General features: G+C 37.8%; 1 protein-coding gene across 5 annotated transcripts in view; it reads left to right on the top strand.

Moving 5' to 3' along the window:
* SMARCA1 (SNF2 related chromatin remodeling ATPase 1) overlaps positions 1–22442 on the top strand; it is a 1054017-nt gene that overhangs the window by 122160 nt on the left and 909415 nt on the right. The window contains exon 26 of one of the 5 annotated variants that reach the window (XM_072743668.1): positions 4919–7046. The exons of the other annotated variants lie outside the window; for them this stretch is intronic. The gene's annotated coding sequence lies outside the window, so the exon portion shown is untranslated. Of the gene's footprint in view, positions 1–4918; positions 7047–22442 lie in introns of those variants that run through there. 5 annotated transcript variants of the gene reach the window in all.

Here is a 22442-nt window from a genome sequence, read left to right as displayed (position 1 = left end):
CTGAGCAGGGGCTATTTTCTTTATGTTATGGACATGCTGACAGGAGTCTGAATACAGGAAGACACAGATTAGAAGTGGGAGACCATTAAAGGCCAATACAACAAGTGAACGTTTCAACCTCATGAACTTCTAAAATCTGTGAATTTCACTTTTAATGAAGAAGGGGAGCCAATTTCAAGCCCTGGGGAAAGAATCTTGCCTTTTCAACTGCCATGCAGGTCAGCAGGGTTACAGGGCAGCTTTCTGGTCATGACTCTATAGTCTCAGTCCCAACTCTTAGACAACAGCTGCTGGCTGAAAGATCTTGGATTTCTGAGCCTGAAGTCTATAGTAAGGAAATCACTCAATGACTGACAAAGAAGTGGGCATTGCCTTCATTTCTTCAGAGAAAGATCCCAACTCATTCCAGATGCCTTGTCTTCAAAACTCCCTCCTACCTAATAACCAGGGTAGCCTGCTTCCCTTTAAAAGACAAAAATCCCTGGGTGGCTCAGGGGTTTAGTGCCTGCCTATGGCCCAGGGCACGATCCTGGAGTCCCGGGATTGAGTCCTGTGTCGGGCTCCCGGCATGGAGCCTGCTGCTCCCTCCTCCTGTGTCTCTGCCTCTCTCTCTCTCTCTCTCTCATAAATAAATAAATAAATAAATAAATAAATAAATAAATAAATAAAAATCAGCCTCCATTCCAGTTAAACAACATGTGCTTCATGATGCTAGACTGAGCAGCTTAGAAATGGGAGAGCCTGCCTCCCTCTGATGGTTTCCCTCAAGTGCCTTTCTGGTCCTAAGCAATTTTCCATTTAGATGAACAAAAAATAATACCAAAAAGGGGGAAATTATGTATTATATGGCACCAGGAAGTCATCAGATAGGTTCAGAAAAAAGTATTTTTGGAAACACTTAGAAAATGGTCATAAGCACACTGGCATTTATAGACAGTAGCACACAGTCATAAGCACACTGGCTTATATAGACATATAGACATGAATCTTCTAGGAAACCAGGACCTTTAAAATCCCTTCTGTTGTCCATAGCTCCTAACTTTACCTAAAGCTGACTCTCCTTAGAAGTGCCCTGTACTCTGAGTAATTTGTTACCTGCAGCAATAGGATGCTAATACACTCCTTCAAGACTTCCTTATCCTATTTTCTTGAGTAGGGGACTATATTAGTTCCCTAGTGCTGTTGTAACAAAGTACCATGAACTGGGTGGCTTGGAAAAACAGAAATTTGTCTTAGTTCTGGAGGCCAGAAATCTCAAAACAAGGTCTCAGCAGGGCCATGCTTTTTCTGAAGGTGCTAGTGAAGGATTCTCTTCCAAGCTTCCCTCTTAGCTTCTGGCAGTTCCTTGGCTTGTGGCAGCAAAACTTCAGTCTTCACATTGCATTCTCCTGTGTGTATGTCTGTTTCTTCACTTGATGTTCTTATTAAAAGGATGCCAATCGTATTGGATTAGGGGCCCACCTGACTTCCATATAACCTCATCCTAATCTAACTAATGACATCTGCAACAGTGCTATTTCCAGATGAGGTTTTAGTCTGAGATACTGGGGAGTGGGCAACAAATAAGATTTCAACATATGAATTTTTGAAGAATATAATTCAATCCGTAACAGGTTCTGAATAGCTCAGTAAGACAGGCAATGACTTAAAATGGTCCATTATCTCTAAGAATATTTATATTTCAATGAAAGCAGCCTTTCATTGGAAGAACTGACTGGGGAAAGGCCAGGAGACCATCATTCTAGAGATTTGGGAACCTGGGGCCGCCCCGTCTAGAGAACTCCAGAGATAGTAGGTGTCTTTGGAGACAAAGGCTTGGTATTTTTAGGCAGGGAAGAAGGAATTTCAGGAAAAAGAGACTCCACAATGGGGAAGTATTTTTTAATGAGTACAGAGTTTCAGATTGGGATGATTAAAAAAAAAACTCCATTCTGGAGTTGAATGGTGGAGATGGTTTCACAACAGTGTGAATGTACTTAATGTCACTGTGCTGTGTACTTAAAAATTATTCTAGTGGGAAATTATTCTAATGGTAAATTTGATATCTATTTTACCAAAATAATTTAAAAAATAGAAACAAACAGAAGAGGAGACATCATGCGATTTTCACTGAAGTCAGTGTTGTGGGTGAGGAGGCAGAGTAAGGCTCATAGTTGGGAATGAAACTAGAGGGCAGAATCTCAAGGGGGTTCCCAGTCATCATTGACTCAGAAGGGAGTCAGGAATTACAGACTATGGATGGTGACAATGGATCCTGTGAGGTTCTGTAGCCTCTGTAATGCCCTAATATTGTTATTAATAAATAGTAATGGTGATAATGAAGTTGTTGAACACTTACTATGTGCCAGGCACTCTGATAAACACTTTTCATTGTCTAACTCATTTAATTTTATTTTTTTAAAAAGATTTTACTTATTTTTTTTTGAGAGAGAGCATGCACATGAGTGGGGTGGGGGTGGAGGGGCAGAGTAAGGGGGAGAAGCAGGCTCAATCCCAGGACCCTGAGATTATGACCTGAGCCGAAGGCAGATGCTTAACAGACTGAGCCACCCAGGCGCCTCTAATCTTAATTTTTATAACATCTATAAGTACAGTACTATTATTATTCACCATTTATTTGAAGAAATTAAGGCCCAGAGATATCAAATAATTTGCCACCAAGTTCAAACAGCTAGGAAGTGGTGGATTTTGAGTCAGTATTGGTAATTTATTTATTTATTTATTTATTTATTTATTTATTTTTTAGTATTGGTAATTTATATAAGAAGTTGTCCATTTCATTTAGGCCTTCAGTTTAGGTAAATCAAGACTTTTTTGGTCATTAAATTGTAGAGTAATTCTTAAGAAATTATAAATTAGACAAGTAATACATAAATACATTCTATAAAAATAAAAATATTATTTATTGTTTATTTTCTCTTTGTTACACATACTTTCTACCTCCTTTTTTCTGGAAGCAACCTTATTATCAGTTTGGTTGTACACTTCCATACATTTCCGATTTATTTCCATGTAAATATTGCTTTCTTGAAGCTTTGATAGAATATGTCAGTAAAACTACTGGGACTTTTTTGGGGGGATTAGAAAATTTTGGCTACTAATAAAATTTCTTAAGTGTTTTCTGGTCTATTCAACATTCTTTGTTATTCTTTGGCTGATTTTGGTAATTTGTATTTTCCTTGAATGTTGTCCTTTTTTTTTAAGGTTTCACATTGATTGTTATTAGATTGTACATGATATTCCTGTAATTGTTAAAGTCTCTACTTTATTTCTAGTTATGCCCCTTTTGTATTCCTGGTATTGCTTATTTTGCTATGGCTCTTATTTAAATGATCATATTTGCTAAATTTGTATATTTATAATTTTAATATATAATATATATTATTTATACTTATATAAATTATTTCAGAGTACTCATTTTTGGTTTCTATGTAGTGTTTTGAGTTTTAATTTATCAATCTATATTTTTATCTGTATAATTTTTTCATTTAGCCTTCAGTAAACTTATTTTATTGTTTTCTTTCTTTTGTTGAGTTGACCGTTCATTTATTTTCAATTTTTATTTCTAATGTGCACAATTAAGGCTAAATTTATTTTTGAGTACTATTTGGCCACATCCTTAAGGTTTTTTAAAAATAATTTTTATTGAAGTATAACATATATATAACAAAGTGTTCAGATCAAAAGTGTATATCGCAATAAATTTTCACAAACTGAACACACCTGTTATCTAACACCCTGGTCAGGAAACAGGATAAGACCAGCATCTCAGAAGCCCCCTCTCATGCCTATTTCAGTCATCATCAACCCTCACCTCCAAGAGTAAACATTATTCTAATTTATAATGCTGTACAGATTACTGTTGCCTGCTTTTGAACTTTATGTGAATGGAACAATACAGTATATATACTTTTGAGTCTGGATTTTTTCACTTAACATTATATCTATAAGATTCATCCATATTGTTGTGGGTAATGGTTCATTATCCTTGCTGTGTAGTATTTCATTGTGTAAATATACAATAATTTATTTATGCATTCTAATATTGATGGATATTTGAATTGTTTCCTGTTTTTAGCGAAAGCAAATAATACTGCTTTGAACTTGTCTTGTACATATGTTTAGGTAAACATAAGCATACATTTCTGTTGGGTTCATACGTAAGAGTGGAATTGCTGGATTTTAGGTTATGTATGCACTCAGTTGTTTCATGCCAGTTCCCCTAAGTATTTACACTCAATGATGTATGAGATTTTTATTTGCTCTGTGTCCTCACTAATACTTGCTATTTTTCTTTTTTGCCATTCTGGTTATTATGTAATGGTATTACATTGCTGTTATTATTTGTGTTTCCAAAATGATTAATCAAGTTGAGCACTCATTCCTAAAATTTTGAGATTAGTTCTATTTTAAATAGTTTATAATTTCTGTTTTACTTATACTTTAGTCTGAGTTATTTAGAATTGTGTTCTTTAAATTTTTCTAGGTGTAAATAACTATCTTTTTTGTAGTCAATTACCAATTTTATGGCATTGAGAATAGTGAATGCAATGTAGGATATTATGTTTTTGGAATTTGTTATCTTCTTATGATCAATTGAATTACCATTTTTGGTGAATAATTGTGTATGTTTAAAAGAAGATATATTCTGTTGAGTACAAAGTTCTATATATTGTGTTGCTGAAATTTTCTTTATTAATTTTTGTCTATTGATCTCAATTTTTTAGAGAAGTGTGTTAAATCCTCTTACTGTGATTGTGATTTATATAAGACATGATGTCTTATTGTACATTTATAAGTTTATGTTTCTATATTTTAATCTTCTGTACATAAGTACAGAAAGATTCATAACTGTTTTATGTTCTTGGTTGAATGTTCTTTTTTTTAAAAAAATATTTTATTTATTTATTCATGAGAGACGCACAGAGAGAGAGAGGCAGAAAACACAGGCAGAGGGAGAAGCAGGCTCCATGGAGGAAGCCCAACGTGGGACTTGATCAGGGGTCTCCAGGATCACGCCCTGGGCTGAAGGTGGCGCTAAACCGCTGAGCCCCCCAGGCTGCCCAAATGTTCTTTTTTTTTAAAATCAAAATTATGTTTCTTTCTTGGTCTCTGAATTATTCTTGCCTTGAATTTAGATTTTGTCCACTCTTGATACTGCCACACTGGTTTTCCTTTTGTTATCACTTCTCTGGTACTATCTTTTCTAGCTCTTTATTTTCAATTTACATGAGTCATTTTGTTTTAAGTGTGTCTCTTAACATAACATCTAGTTGGATCATTTTTATTGCCTTTATTATTTTATTATTTTTAAAAAGATTTATTTGTGAGAGAGAGAGTGCAGGTAGGGAGGGGGAGAGGGAGTGGGAGAGAAACTCTAAGCAGACTCTGTGCTGAGCACAGAGCCCCTTGTGGAGCTCGAACTTACGACCCTGAGGTCATGACCCCAGCCAAAACCAAGAGTTGGAGGCTTAACCGACTTAGCAACTCAGGTGCTCCTTTACTCTCTTTAAATAGGTAAGTTTAATTCATTCACATTTATGGTGATTACTAATGTGTATAGTTATTCCTTTCCTATTTCCTGTTATAAACCTATCATACTGCCACTTTCTTAACCTTTTTCCTTCTGCTTTTTTTTTTAAAGAATTTTACTTTTTAAGTAATCTCTACACCCAAGAAGGGGCTTGACCTGACAATCCCAAGATCAAAAGTTGCATGCTCCACCATCTGAGCCTGCCAGGAACCCTCTTTCTGCTTTTTGTTGAGTGGATTGAACTATTTTGTCCCCCCTTTCAAGTTAGAAAATTGTACATTTTATTTCTATGTTTATTAATCACCCTTAAAATTTTAACATATAAATATATATATTTTTAACATTAGAATTAGTAGGCATCTAATTCATCTTCCTGGAAGTTAACAACCTTAGCATGCTTTTCCTACCCTCTGCTTTCTATCCCCAGTTCTTATATTGATAATTTGAAGTTTCAGTCTCACTACTTCCTCCTGGATTCAATTTTCTTTTTTTGTAATTCATTCACCAGTAATTCTTTCAGCATGGGTTTGTGGTTGGTAAAATTTCTGAATCTTTCTGTGGCTGAAAATGTCTTTATTGATAGAATTTTAGGTTCAGAAGCATTTCCCACTAGCAATACAAAGTGCTCCTTGTTTTCTTGCACCCTGTGTTGCAGATGGAAGTCTGATTTCAAACTGTCATTCTTTTCTGATAATCTAACTCCTCTTTCTGTTCATTGGTAGTTGTTGGCACTTTAAATTTGGCTTCTGAAATTGTACTACAGTGTGTCTAAGGGTCTGTGTGTGTGTGTGCGCGCGTGCGTGTAGTTTATCCTGTTTGACACTTGATAGGTCTTTTTAAAGACTCATTATAATTCCTTATTGTGGGAAAATTTTGGCAATTATTTATTCAAATATTGCCTCCTCTTGGTTTTGTCTGTTGTCTTTTTTCAAAACTCCTCTTAAACTGACTTTAAAACTTCTGGGTCTGTCCTCTGTGTCTTTGTACTTTCACAGTTTCTGTCACCTTAACTCTTTGGGTTCTCCTGGATAATCTTGCAGTTTACCTATTTGCTTTTCATGTAAATCTAATCTGATATTTAGTCTGTCTATTGAGCTATTTATTTCAATAGTTCCATGTTAATTTTCAAGATCTCTAATTAGCTTTAAAAATAATTGTGTTTTTTAAAAAGATTTTATTTATTTGAGAGAGTTGAGTGAATGAGAGAGAGGGCACAAATAGGCAGAGCAGCAGGCAGAGGGAGAGGGAGAAGCAGGCTCCCCGCTGAGCAGGGAGCCTGATGTGGGGCCTGATCCCAGGACCTTGGGATCATGATTTGAGCCAAAAGCAGATGCTCAACCGACTGAGCCACCCAGGCGCTCCTAATCTTCAGTTCTTGTTCAAAATCTTTTATTTTTGTTTTATGGAAGTAATATCCTTCCACATTTCTCTGAGGGAATAAACTGAGTTTATGTAAAGGTTTTATTCTGATTTCCCTTTTAATTTTCTTTCCTCTAATTTAAATTCTTTCATATATTGAGTTTGTTGTTTCTTTTCAGTGGCGTGAGTTTTCCTTAAATGTTTGATGGTTCTTGCCTCAGTTTGTGCAATCTGCTTGAGGGACTAGATGGAATATGCTACTGTTTGTTGTGACTATTTAAGGGATAGTAGAACATATTGCTGGCTAGAGTACATGGGTGTTATTCTTTTGGATGTGGTTGTTCTCTAGGGGTTGCTAGCCTCTCGAATACGGTTGCCAGATTTAGTAAATAGAAGGATTACTGGTTAAATTTGAATTTCAGTTAAGCAATGAACTTTTTGTTTGTTTTGAAGATTTATTTTTATTTATTTATTTATTTATTTATTTATTTATTTATTTATTTCATGAGAGACACACATACACACACACACAGAGAGAGAGAGAGAGAGAGAGAGAGAGAGAAGCAGAGACATAGGCAGAGAGAGAAGCAGACTCCATGCAGGGAGCCCGATGTGGGAATTGATCCCGGGACTCCAGGATCACTCTCTGGGCTGAAGGCAGGTGCTCAACTGCTAAGCCACCCAGGCATCCCAAGCAATGACCTTTTTTGTGTAAGTACGCCCCATACATTGCATGTTAAAAGTCTTAAATGTTAAAATCTTTACATTTTAATTTCAATTAAATTTTGTTTTTAGAAAAATAATGTTTTTTTAGTATAGTGTGTGCCATGCAATATATGGGAGATAGTTACAGAAAAAAAAATCATTGTTCATTTAAAATTCAAATTTAACTGGGTATCCTGTAATTTGTCTGATAATCTAACACCTAAAGCATTGCTGTCTCCTTAATTTAAGTTCTCAGACTCTGCTCCAACCTGGAGGCAGACACTATTGCTATTATTGCTACTACTTGGCCTATAGAGGGAGGAGGTGGGAGGGATGTACAGAACTGATTTGTACAGATGTACAGACTCTGTTTGATCTCACTCAGTCACCTCATAGTTATCCCTAAGCTCTTTCTATTTCTACCACCTGAGGGCATGAAGCATCCTTTTAACTGCTCTCATCTACTAGAGCAGAATTTTACTGCCTATATTGTGGGCTGTACTTTCTCTCTTCAATACTATCCTACCTGCTTTATGTCTTTCAAGGATTCCTCCATATTTCAGTGGTTTTGTTGCCAGATGGAGAGACTGATGCGTATATTAGGTCTTTCATCTTGAAATTCATAATTCTGTGCCTTTTTTTTTTACCAGGTGATACTATCATTAATTATTTCCTGATATGATCATTACTTTCAGGTTGCTTGAGGTATTTTGCAAGGGAAAAACTGGGTAGTTGGTATCACCCTTGCAGCCAGGCTGTAGGGGGTGAACAGAACTTTATGAAATAGAATAGAATGTGGCATTTGTGGAGGGGAGGCCATCTGTGGCAAAGGGCCTATACCAAAGAAAGAAAGTAAAGAGATCATACTTCTATGGGCAATGGAATCCATGATCTGGGTTTGAACTCCAGTCACCACTTACTAGCTCTGTGACCTTAGATGGGTTATTTAACTCCTCTAGACTTCAGTTTCCTCATATGTAAAAAGGTATATTACCTATTTTCCTGATTCTAACATTTTAACAACTCTGTATTTGATATGTATCTTACAATTAGTATGTATAATTCATCTAGGATTTGTTAAATTGATAGTGAATCTTAAAAACCAGTGGCACCTTAGAATTAAGATTAGGGTACTGTTACCTGTTTCATAGAGTTTTGTAAAGATTCAGCGAGGCAATGCATGTGAAGTACCTAGCTGAGTGCCTGGCACATAAATAAATGTTCAATGACTATTAGCCAGTGTTTGTGAGAGCATAGGAAACTGATTTGGGTCTGAAAATGGATCCTGAGTCTTAAGAGGGGAAAGGCCTTTGGGTACCCTGACAGTGACAAATAGTAAGAATTTTAGACTTGACTTTAGGCAAGCTCATGGGGTAATCTTTTGATTATATCAGTTGTGTTTGGGGTTTATCTGTATGGTATAAAGCCTACAATGTCAGGAATGATTAGTTTGCTTTTGGCTTTGTGTGATTCCAATCAATAATTACACCTATTGATCAAAGGCATACGTTAAAAACATTAATTTACATTGAGCACCTTAACTTCATAAAATAGCGACACTAAATTGGCTGAAATTGATTTCCTTTTTGTTTTCAAAAGAAAATTCTCAGTGCTTTGGATATCCTCAGTATGATTCAGAGCTCAAAGGTGGTTAATTATCCACCAATATCACAGAGAAGAAAGCTTTGCAAACAGTATTAGGGTGAGAATTGGAATCCTAGTAGAGGTTGTTTGTATGTCCTTTCTAAAGTTCATTTCCTGAGGTGGGGACCTATTTCTGGCCTTGGAAGGAGTTTGAACATGAAAAAAGGTACTCCAGTCACTAAGGAAAACACCTTGGCTTCACAAAGATAGCTGAGCTGGAGGGTGACTTTTTCCCAGGCTTAGAGTGCTTGTACTCCAAGCTGAATTCATTATGCTTGCTTTAGGAAGCTGAACAAAGATAGGCTAGGTCTGCTTCTGGGGCCAAGGATGCCATGCAGTAGTTTTCCAGCTGTATTTGCTAGAGACTTAGGATTCCATGGGTGACACTCAGGAGATTCTGGGTATAGAGTTGGAGAAAGCTGAATTTATGGGATAATTGGCTCTATCCCTATTTCAAACAATGATTTTGTGTTGTCATTGTCAACATTGTCCATAAATAAATTGACAGATATAGTCTAGCCTGGTTCTGTGTTTGCTGATGGAACAGCCCCCTCAGACACACACATACAGTCTTTTTGGCTGGTTCTCCTCTTTCTGGAGGGTCTCTCTTAGCTAGTAACCCAAACCTACATATCTGAAGCCTATTTGTGATAGATTGATGGATCTAATTCTTCATCTCTCCCATCATAGGCAGTATGTTTTGTCAAGACTCTGGGCTTAGCCATATCATGATTTGTCCAACAGGATGTTCACAAACAGTGGAAGCAGAGGCTTCCATTTCTTTCTGCTCACTCTTCTGTACTCTTGCTCCCTTGCTGTATCCATGAGAACATGCTTAGGCTAGCCTGCTGGCAGCATGTGAGAAACTATCCCTCACTCAAGTTGAGGCCAAACTAGATCAACCAATAGCCAGCTGATCTTTAGACATGAAAGAGCTTAGCCAAGGCCGTTCAGCTGACTTCAGTTAACTGTAGGCATGTGAAAAAAATCCATCTTAGACGATTAGAACTTCCTAGCTAAACTATATACTTGAGAGCAATAATAAATGATTGTTGTTTTGAGCAACTGAGTTTTGAGGTGATTTATTGCACAGCAATATTGTGGGAATAGGTAAGAGATATACTCCCAACCACTGAGGCTTGGCTCTAATCAGCACAAAGTCTTTCTGAGCAACTTTTACAGAAGAGGGCACTCTTTCCTAAGAATTGTAACACTTACTGCTTGCGCTGCCTATTTAGACTTCTAGTTTTTCAGAATTATTTTGGAACCATATTTCATTGGCTCCAAGATGCCATTGGTGGAAAAACACACCATTATCTTGTGAATCACTAGGAAAAATAAAACACCACCAAATATACTACAACATGCCACTCATTAGAAGACAGATCCTAATTTTAGAACATTTAAAATGTGTTTTTTAGGATCAGCGAAATATGTTAATTGACTCTTCAGAGTTTTATGTCTTATTTCTCCAACAAAATTGTCATTGAAGACAAATACTGGGCTTTCATTTTCTTTGAGGAGCAGCACAGTTAGCATAGCTTCAGAATAAGGCAGACCCTTGTTCAGATTCTTGTTCACTCACTTACCTAGTGTGAGCTGAGGCAAGTAACCTAAATTCTCTGAGCCCCAGTTTTCTCTCTATAAAGACAGAGATAACAATTTTTATCTTAAAAGATCACTGTGAGAATTTATTAGATCATGCAAAGAACATGGTGGGCATTTAAAACAATGTTTAATTTCTTTGATTAGGTAATACAGGTACATGGTAAAAATTTCAAAATGTACACAAGGGAATGTAGTGCAAAATGGGCCTCATACTCCCCTGTCCCTCTGTCAGTCACTCACTTTCCCTCCCAGGAGACAACCACAACCACCAGTTGTGGAAAGGAAAACCTTTTCGAGATGTTTATAGTAGTCATTTAATAAATACTATTTTCTTTCTGCCTCTTCTGAACTCCACAACACCTCATGGAAAGCTGGGCCCCTTATAAAGGCCAGGGGGGTGATCACTTATTACTGTATAGAACTCTGGATATAAATAGGTAGTACAGGAAATTGGACTGAATAGATCTGTGTCAGATGTTTCTGGGGGAAAAACGTTTGTCAGTCCATCTTCACATGCTTGCCTTTTTTCCCCCATGAGCACTAAGTGCAGAAAATTTTCAATTAACAGAGGTTTCATTACTTGGGTGCAAGTTAATATAAGTTTTACTGGAACTGCCACTTCTTCAAAAGTGCTGAGACAGGGAATGCAGACTTCACTTACCACAACTGAAAAGCTAGCCAAGCAGAGGAAACCAAACTAATAATGTGGCTGATATTGTCAACTGCTATACATACGCAGATAGAGGAAACCCGTATTGACATAATAATAATAAATATGTAAAAAAAAGTTCATGGTTTACCAATAAAATCATTTACCATGTTGCTGACTTTACTGGAAAATGATGCTTTATAACCAGTCCTCCATTTGATTGATACCTAATTAAAAATTCACTAGGCTCAACTTCAAGCACCTCAAGCTATATTAAAGTCACTGCTATACCAGTGGAGGTATAATATCATTTAAAACCAAAGCAAGTATGATCATTTATTTAAAGCTCTGAAAATTGCAAAGTTGCATAAAATCTGTGGCCACATACAGAAAAACTACAGTGTGGTTTAGTGGAAAGAACTAGGGACCCAGAACAACCTGGTCTCATTTCTTGCTCTATAGTGGTCACACTGCATGGTCTTGGGTTAAGTCACTTCTCTCTGGCCCCCAGTTTAATCACTGATATAATGAAGACAATAATACCTGTTTTTTTTTTTTAACCTCACAGGATTTTTGTGAGATTCAAAAAGATGTGATATATAAACTAGTTCAAATGGTATAAACTAGTACCCAAATGTAGTTCCAAAAACATTTAGTGAGCTCTTAACATGTGCTAAGGACTGCATGGTGCTAAGGATATATAGGTGAACAAGCCAAAATCCCTGCCCTCAAGGAACTCATAGATGAGCTGCCAGAGAGAAATGCTAGTGTGATGTCATTAGAGTTGCTAGATTAAATACAGCATGCCCAGTTAAGTTTGAATTTGAGATAAACAACAAATAATTTCTAACGTAAATTTTAGAAATTAGCACATACTTATACCAAGAATTATTTATTATTCATCTGAAATTCAAATTCAACTGGGTGTCCTATATTTTGATTTGCTAAAGTTGGCAACCCTATTTATCACATAACAGCAGAATTATGTATAGTAGAGTAGTAGGGACACTGTGCAGTGGAGAAATTAATGAATTCTGTCTTGAGGTATCACAGAAGGCTTCATGGAGGAGGCGAAGAGAGATGAACAAGCATTTGACAGGTGAACATGATTGTGTGTGATAAGGTCAAGATGAAGAGGGCATTTCAGGCAGAGAGGAAAGCAGCCGCAGCAAGCAAAGAACACCTGGGAAAGTGTAAGCAACTTCAGGCTTTTCAGTGTTGCTGAAATGTCAAATGCAAGATAGGGAGTGGCAAAATTTGAAGTCCTTCAAAAGGGATTTATATGGACTTCATGAAGAGCCTTATGTGAACTTTAAAATGTTTAATCTGTAAACCATAATGAAGGTAGAAAGATGAGCCAAGGAGACTATGGTATTAAATTTTCTAGGGATCCCTGGGTGGCTCAGAGGTTGAGCATCTGCCTTTGGCCCAGGGCGTGATCCCAGAGTCCCGGGATGGAGTCCCACATCGGGCTCCCTGCATGGAGCCTGCTCTCCCTCTGCCTCTGTTTCTGCCTCTCTCTCTCTCTGTGTCTCTCATGAATAAATAAAAATCTTAAAAAAAATTTTCTGTATGGATGGGTGGGTAGATAGATTTGACCAAAAGGACAGAATATTAGGCTTTCTCAATGTAGAGAAAGGATGGCATACAGGATAGAGATTTTTGTTAACAAGTGTGGAGGTGGGAGGATGGGGAGAAAGAGAAAATGGAGCTGTTGTCTATGTTGGATCCTAGAAAGGGTCAGGTTGGGGCCCTTTCTGAAGTTAAAAGACTAATGAGATCATATTACAATAAATAAACTAAGGAAATACAGGTTTTACCCAGTGGAGAGTACATATAAATTTTATTACCCCAAGGGGTCGTATAGGCTGAAAAGATAAATAGAAGTTTAAAAAGTGCTGATATATGGGCAGAAATCCCAGGATGTAGCCTAAGCTCTGAGTATTCAGTTAACTCATACATATCTGGAGGGCTGGACAGGTGGGTAGCTAGGTGTTGGTTTAAAGAAGAAAGTGAGGAGTTTGATTGGCAGGTCAAATGACTGGATAATTGGACTATGACCTTTAGCCAAGGGTGTACTAGAGCCAGCTCCTTCTGGCTTATAAGAGCTAATTATTAACTTTTCAGGAAATTTTGCAAGCTAATTTTTAAACAGAGCCATTATCAAAAAATTAAATTGTATAAACTTATAATTAAAATTATATTAAAAACAAATACACAAAAGTCATTGCTTCCTAATTGTTTTACTACATTTTGTTTATGTATTTTCTTGAGATTATTTACTCATATTTGTGTGTGGAAATACTGTAATAGTGTGCTTTTACACTCTGTGTTCAGTGATGTCAAGATAAAGGTCTGAGATTGGTAATAGGAATATTTTCACTATGAAAATCAGCAAATATTATAAATAAAGGCTTTTTTTCCTCAGAGAGCTGGGTGCTAAACATTTAGCATTTAGTCATTGGGCAATAAATGGGCCTACTCCTCCATTAGACAGAATAATGGTAAGGTTGTATTAGGTTGAACCATATAAAATCACTTGTATTCTATCATTTTGGTCTATGAAAATGATAATTTTATATGGTTCAACCTAATACATAAAGGCACCCCTTCTTTTAGGTTTGATAGAACCTTGATCTAGGGATACTGGTCTGGCTAGTGGGGACTGGCCAGATTTCATTTCCCATCTTTGTCTCAAATCTTCTAAACCCACAAAATGCAAAATCATATGTGGGAGCCTTGTACCTACCTGTGGTTGTGATTGCTAAATGTCCCCTAAATATATTGTCCTTTCTTCATCAGCAATAGAATCCCAGTTCTTCAGCTGACTACAGAGTCATCAAGAATAAGAACTACATGGGGCACCTGAGTGGCTGAGTCACTTGAGCATACATAGACTCTTGATTTTGGTTCAGATCATGATCTCAGTGTGGTGAGATCAAGCCTCACATTGGTCTCCATGCTGGGCATGGAGGCTGCTTAAGTTTCCCCTCACCCCGCCCCTGTCTACTCCTCTCTCTCTCTCTCTCTAAAAAAACAAAACAAAACAAAATAAAAAAAAAGAATTCATTTCCCAGCCACTTTTGCAGCTAGGTATAACCATGTAACTAAGTTCTGGCTAATCAGTTGTAAGCATTAGCAGAATGTGCAACTAGTAGGAAATGTCTTTTAAAAGGAGGGGCATGCCTTTCCCATTCTTTTTTTTTTTAAAGATTGATTGATTTATGAGAGAGAGAGAGAGAGAGAGAGAGAGAGAGAGAGAGAGAGGCAGAGACATAGGCAGAGGGAGAAGCAGGCTCCCTGTAGGGAGCCTGAGGCGGAACTCAATCCCAGGACCCTCGGATTATGCCTTGAGCCAAAGGCAGACAGACACTCAACTATTGAGCCATCCAGGTGCCCCTCCCATTAATTTTCTACTTTCTGCTGGATGTAATGGGATCAAGTCATGACTAAAACCCAGCAGCCAACCAAGACTGAAATGACAATGGGAATAGAAGCAACACACAAAATGGAGTAAAGAATAGGAATCCATTTCTCTGACATAGTGGGGTTATCATACCAGTCCTACTTGAACATGAGAGGAAACTATGCCCCATGCTATTTAAGTCACTATTAGTTCCTTTTCATTTCTACATATCCACATAAAACTAATCCTAACCAGGAACTGTCCAGTAGAGTAATTTTGAGAATTCAGTGTGAGAATACAATTATCACAGTGCTTGACCATAAAGCACTTGCACAATAGATATCTAATATTATTAGGAGCTCACCTTCGTTGCTGAGTTAGGATCTACTAACTTGGTTTAGGGATAATACTAAGGTATGGAGAGAGGGATTATCAAGGGCATTGTGGTGGGTTGACACTCATATAGGCTCTTGCCATATATTCCTTTGGGACAAATGTCAGAGTCTAAGGGAGAGGGGGCTCCCAAGTAGTATCTGGAATGTATCAGCATATTCTGGTGTGGTATTTCTGTATGAGACGGAGTGTCGATACAGAAGAGGCCTGCTGCAGTACTGGTGACAATACTAACGGTATCATGGAGGTGGAGTGCTGTGACAGCAAAGACAGTGACAGTGTGTTAGGCCCCAGAGATAATGACCAGGACCTGGTCTCTGGGAACCATGTGGTTTTATAAGGCCTAAGGCAGACATTGCAAACCCCCCCAGGGACTCTTCCTTCTCTATCCTCCACCATAGCTAAGTTGAGCCAGGAGAAATTTCAGTGGGGCTAGCATTCCTCCAACTCTGCAAGTGGGAACTGAGCCAGAGAAGAGCAATTTTGTTACTGTTTGTGTGTGTGTGTGTGTGTGTGTGTGTGTAACTGTATTCTGTCCTAGGCTGGTGGTCTGGACAACACCTGTTGCTCATAAATCCAGGAATGACAAGCTGAAAACGAACCATGGAAGGTCAGGATGTTTATATATAGACCTATAATCCTTGAAGTCAAGGGCCTGAAGAGTAATTTCCTCATGACTACAGCCTGCTGAAGAGGCACCTACTCCCACCCCCCCGTTTGGAATTCTGATTTAACTGACTCGCTTAGGAATATGAAGTTACTAGGGGTATTAACAGGTAAAGGGCTCACGTGTTCTGAACATTGGTTCCAACTTTGCTTTGTTGAGTTCTTTTTATTCATAATCTTCTGGTCCTTTTTGGTTAGTCAAATTTAGTCTCTTGAAAAATTCCAATTTCATATCTGATTCAAAGATTGCTCCTTCTCCTGTTGCTATCTAGATGAGTGGATTAGAGAACTAGGAGAAGATGCAGAGGCATAGTATTATTCTCCTCCATTCTTCTTACCTCTCCTGCTTGTAATTTACCTTCTCTGGTATTGCTTTATAGCTGTCGGGTAAGGGTAGTGATATATCCCTCGCCTCACCCTGGCTAGATTTGCTTCTAGCTCTTGCTGGCAATTTTTGCTGCTGTGTTTACCCTCTGTGTACACAGGCAGTGTATATGGCTTTCATGGGAGTGTTAGCTACCTTCACTGAAGCATCCTGTTACTAAAAACTCTCAGAAAGGAACAACAGTCTGGTCTCTTGCAGGCATTCCCAGAAGTCCATGTGCCTAACCTCTTTGCCGGGTGGGTTGCCATGATTATTGGCCCCGAAGCTGCCTGGATAACACTCAGGCTCCTACTCTCCTACTTCATGCTCCTTTACCTGGAGCCACAGAACTGCAATGGTCCTTTTCTTTGACTTTGGATCTATGGTGGGAGTATCATTCTGTTCTCCTCCAAGGTTACATTATGCTACAATCATTTCACATTCTATTGGGATGGACTACTCTAGCAAGTTGCCTGCCTTCAGAAATCTCCAGGTGAAGAGCAGGCCCCAGCCTCCATATTCACAAGCACCCTTTGCACTTAGAGAAGCTATATTATATTCCCTTAAGGATTCTCACCTGGTTCCACCCAAAGATATGAGGGTAAGTATACAGGGTCTCCATGCTTCAAGAATCCTCCTGGGGAACAAGATTCGAGTACACACTTCTTATAGATTCTCTCCAAATCTATGAAAGATTTTCTTGGGGACCTCCCCGTATTTCACTTGGCTTTGTTGGAAGGGAGAGAAAAAAATGCTTCCTTTTTTCCAACAGACTGAAAACTCCAACAAGTTGCTCTCTCCCTTCCTCCAGGCCTCAGGGGAGTAGACTGGAAGTGGAGGGTGGTTGAGGATGGTAGAACACAGTATGTACAGTAAGCCCTGGGGAAAATATCTGGTTCCATCTGTTGGTGGTTCTCTTTAGACTAGAATGTAATCTAGGTGACAAGACCCTTCAAGTCCCGAGCTGGAGTCCCTGAGTTCAGATCCTAGCTCTTGCAGTTACAAACTGTGTCTGTCACTGACCAGCTCACTTAAATTTTCTCTGCCTCAGTTTCCTAATCTCTAAATAGGGGTAATAATAGGGTCTACATTATAGGGTTATTGTGAGAATTAATTGGATTAAGGTTTGTATAGTGCTTAGTATGGTGCCTGGCTCATAATAAATGTCCTGCAATTGGTCATTGTTGTTATTAATATTACCTATCCTCAACTTTGTACCATAGTCACCAATTTAGGGACAATAATAGAAGTCCCCTTCAACATTCTGTTATGTTTGATGGATAGATCATGAAACTGACCTAGGAATAAGGAAGGACATTTGGAATTGCTTGTAGTAACACTTACTAAATTGAGACTGAGCAAAGAAATGAACTCACTGTATCTGCTAGAATATTCCATTAGAAAGATCAGGAAAGTAATCTTGGGTGGGTCATTGGTCCATGTATCCCTAGTTAGTAAATCAAGCAGACTTCCCTTCTGGCAGAAGAGATGCTGTGTCAGAAGAATATATTCATTCAAATTAGGAGCCAGTGGATTCTTAATAAATGCTCCACATGCACTAAAGTGAATTATATGCTGCATAAACTCTGGCAGGATTTTTCAAACTTTCCACTGGATAGAAAAACTTGTTTTATTAATATATTGAATAATAGCATTCTGTAAACAACTCATACTTTTTAGATTTACTCCTGTTAAAGAATGCCATACCTAAGTGCTTGGAATTGACACTTGAAAATGAAATACTGCTGCAAATAATGGGGAAATTGTCGATGTATTTTATACCTCTCTTTCCCAAATCAAAAGGTCTCATAAATACAGTCTCTAAAAGTGTCGGTGGGGGAGTTAACATAACTGTACAAGCAATAAGCCTGACCTTTCAATGTAATTTATTTTCGATTTGTTCAATCCTTTTTTATTAAAACTAGCACATCTGAAGCAGAATTAAATCCTATTATAGCAGGTGTATGATCATATCAGGCTCTCCCTGCCAGCGATCCACTTTATTAAAAGTTACTTTGTTTCAAGGAGGATAACCTGATCAGGGCAGTGGGATGCCTTTGGAAGACTGAGGACAGGAGGGAAGGATGGTTTTATTGTCCTGTGAGCACCTGCTGTTATGAGAGAAATCAGAGAATATTTATGAGCATTTCTTTTGTGTTTGGAAAGCCATGGTGGGATGTAAGCTTTCCTCTGTGTTTATAAAGGTTATTTCTCTCAAGAGTTATTTAGATCCAGGGACAGGTGGGTCATCAAGCTGTCCTGTATTGTGATCCACACAGTACTTAGCTTGCAATCATTTTCACGTGTAGTATTCTTAAACTCTAGTGACCTCTGGAAGGGGAAAAGCCTTTGAAACACTACTTAGATACACGTTCACTTAGTAGAAACTACCTTTTAGTATTTCCCATGTGTTAGGAAACCAAATTCTACTAGATCTTTGTTTCTTTTTTTAATTTAAATTCAATTAGCCAAAATATAGTGCATCATTAGTTTCACATCGAGAGTTCACTAATTCATCAGTTGCATTGAACACCCAGTGCTCATCACATCTACTAGATCTTTAGAAAAAGATTTAGAATTTTAAAAATTCCATTGATGAGTGACTCGACTTTTTTTCTCATGGTTTAATCTTTTTGTTTCTATATCCTTTTCTCTGCCTAGCTGTCTTACTATTCAGTTCAATTCCCACATTTTCTAGGAAGCTGCCCACAGTGACCTCTTCCCTCCTCCCAAATTTGGCCACTTATAGTTTATATCCATCAACTGGCCACTGATCTGAATGGATTTGTCATAACTCTCTCATCGATTTGAGAACTCCTGGAGGGCAGAAGGTCAAGCCAGGCTAATTCCTCTTTGTAGGGAGTTTGAGAGGATATAGAGACAGAGACGGAGCAACGAAAAAATATATGGCCACAAGGTGGCAGTAACACACAATAAGATTTATTTGGTTGCCAATTTGATAGGTTTTCATGGTAGGGAAGGGGTGGGTGTAGAGAACTCCTTACTGGCATGAAACCTTTCAAAGGCTACTATAAGGGACACACCCCGGAAAGGAAGATGGGACAACAGCAAAGAACTTCTAGAGGAGAAGGGAATTGAGAAGGAGGTGACATGTCTAGGTAGTGTTGCTCAGCAGTATAGTGGGGATCCTCTCAGAGAGCTCTGAAGGGCAGCAGTGGCTGTGGGTATACAAGCAGTTAGGCTCTAGATGGCAAATATCTGCCTATTTGGACTGTATTTAAAACAATTGGATGTGTAAAGGTGTGCCTGAGTAGGTCAGTCAGTTAAGCATTTGACTCTTGGTTTGGCTCAGGTTGTGATTTCACAGTTGTTCGGTTGTGGGATTGAGCCCTGCCTCGGGCTCCATGCTCAGTGGGGAGTCTGCTTGAGATTCTCCCTCTCCCGCTCCCTCTGGCCCTCTGGCTGCTTGCACATCTGCTTTCTCTCTCTCAAATAACTAAATAAATCTTTAAAAAAACACAATTGGATATGTAAAGATTTGAGTTTGGTATTGGCTTCTGAGCTAGCAGATCCCAGCCTGCTATGGATAAGTCAACAACGTAGGATTCATATACAGAAACCATCTTTGGTTCATTTATATAACATCTTTTAGGACTGTTAAAGCCTATTACATAAAGACTGAAACAAAAAGCTGAATTTATTGCCTGCTTAAGCAAGAGAGTGCTTCACTTTTAAGGTGTAGATTATCTGAGAAAAGCAGATTATTTACTTTATGAAGGGTTTTGGAAAACATGGAATGCAGACATTGGTGCACTCCAGAAGCAAAAGTATTTAGGGACCTTACATCTTTAGCTATGGCAACATGGTTACTGGAGTCTATCTATTGTTGACTGGATGACTTTCCCAGGCATGGGGGCTTTCAAGAGCATGATTATCAGTACAAAGTATCACTGACAAAAGTTTTAAAACTGGCTCTGGGGGTTACTTGTTGCTACAGCCAAAGAAAAAAATCATTTTATTTCTTAGAAAACTTTTATTCTTAGTACCTAGCACAGTATTTTCAAGCAAGGAACACTCAGTAAGCACTTGCAGAATAAATGAGCAGCATATGTGTATCATTTGAAGACACACTGGATTCTAATCTCCCCAGTATTGAAGCACCTTCCTGAGGTTTAAACGTGAAAGAATAATAGCATCTATCATATGTCCTTATATTCTTTATTTCCAAACAAAGCATTTTCATATCCATCATCTTACTTCATTCTCACTTTGTCTCCTGCAGCAGGGAAGGAAAGGAATATTGTTATCTCTATTAGTAAATAAGAGGTGAAGTGAAATGTCCAAGGTTACAAAGTGTTGTATCTTTGATTCCACATTTCTTGGCCTCTTTTAAAGACAGTATAAGGCCAACAGAGCAGAGAATTCCATTTGGTGTGCAGAGATATTGGTCCTCTCACCCTTAGATGGGCAGGGGCATTTTCATTTTATGTGTGTGTCCTGATGTGGATATGTGGGAAGCACTGCATGGAAGTGCCATTTAGTGCATATGTGTGTCTGTACAGATTCTATATAACTCTCTATGAAATAATAACAGTTTACATTAGATCATTATGTGAGAGTTTACAAAGTACTTCCATAAATGGTCAGGTCTCATTTAATCCCCACACTAAGCCTGTTATGTAGACAGGGTGGGGATGAATATTATTTAAATAAACACCTTAGAAATAGAAGAATAGCCAATTTAGAAAATAGAATAAAACTACTTTTTTTTTCAAAGATTTATTTGCTTTAAAGAGAGAGCATGAATGGGGGGAGGGACAGAGGGAGAGGGAGAGAGAATCTAAAGCCGGCTCCAGCTGAGTGTGGAGCCTGACATGGGGCTCGATCTCATGACTCTGAGATCATGATCTGGGCCAAAACCAAGAGTCTGACACCTAATCAACTGAGCCACTTGAGCACCCCAAGACTGTAAAGTTTAATTTTGTCATCTCAGTCACTTATAATTTTGATAATTTAAAAAAAACAGAAATATAGTTTTCTAACATAATTATAACCAAACTTTACATGTAATTTACTATCTGGTTATAGCATAAGCACTTTTTCCATGTTACAGTATCACCTTTATTACTATCATTTTTAATGCCTACAAGATATTCTACCAAGTGGATAATTTACATAGTGGTTCTTCTATCATTGCTTCCATATTTCTATTATTATAAATTCATTCACAATGACTATAATTATGGGAAAATAATCCTCCAGCACCAAATTTTTCATTAATTTTAGAGCTATAGAAATTTGACTTTAGTTCAATTTTGAAAATTAAAGATTTGTATATATAGAGACAAATTGTTTTTCAGAAGGCTGGCTCAAATTTGTACTTTCACCATGAATATATGAGGGAAAATTTAACCACAATTTTGCAGGATATATACCGTCACACCCATTGTCCAGATGAAGACTTTGAAGCCTAAGGTCAAACAGTAAGTTTTCCAGCTGGCAATTTATTGTATTTAACAAACATATATAGTGGATACTGCGTTCCAGGCCCTCTTGCAAGCACTTTAAAATATTAACATATTGGAGACTTCAACATGGCACTTTCTGCAAATGACAGATTTTCTAAGCAGAACATCATAAAAAAACAAGGGCCTTAAATGATACACTGGACCAAACAGATTTCACATATATATCCAGAGCTTTCCATCGGAATGCAACTGAATACACATTCTTCTCAAGTGCACATGGAACTTTCTCCAGAATAGACCACATACTGGGTCACAAATCAAGTCTCAACCAATACCAAAAGATTGGGATTGTCCCCTGCATATTTTCAGATACAATGCTTTGAAACTTGAACTAAACCACAAGAAGAAGTTTGGAAGGATTTCAAACACGTGGAGGTTAAAGACCATCCTGCTAAAAGATGAAAGGGTCAACCAGGAAATTAGAGAAGAATTAAAAAGATTTATGAAAACTAATGAAAATGAAGATACAACCATTCAAAATCTTTGGGATACAGCAAAGCTGCCCTAAGACGGAAATACATCACAATACAAGTATCCCACAATAAATTGGAAAAAACTCAAATACACGAGCTAACCTCACACCTAAAGGAATTGGAGAAAGAACAGCAAGTTAAAACCTACACGAA

This window comes from Vulpes vulpes, chromosome X, assembly GCF_048418805.1.
Source record: "Vulpes vulpes isolate BD-2025 chromosome X, VulVul3, whole genome shotgun sequence".
Taxonomy (NCBI): Eukaryota; Metazoa; Chordata; class Mammalia; order Carnivora; family Canidae; genus Vulpes; species Vulpes vulpes.
The sequence above is the reverse complement of the archived record's forward strand: the minus strand, read 5'-3'. Positions and strand labels throughout refer to the sequence as shown.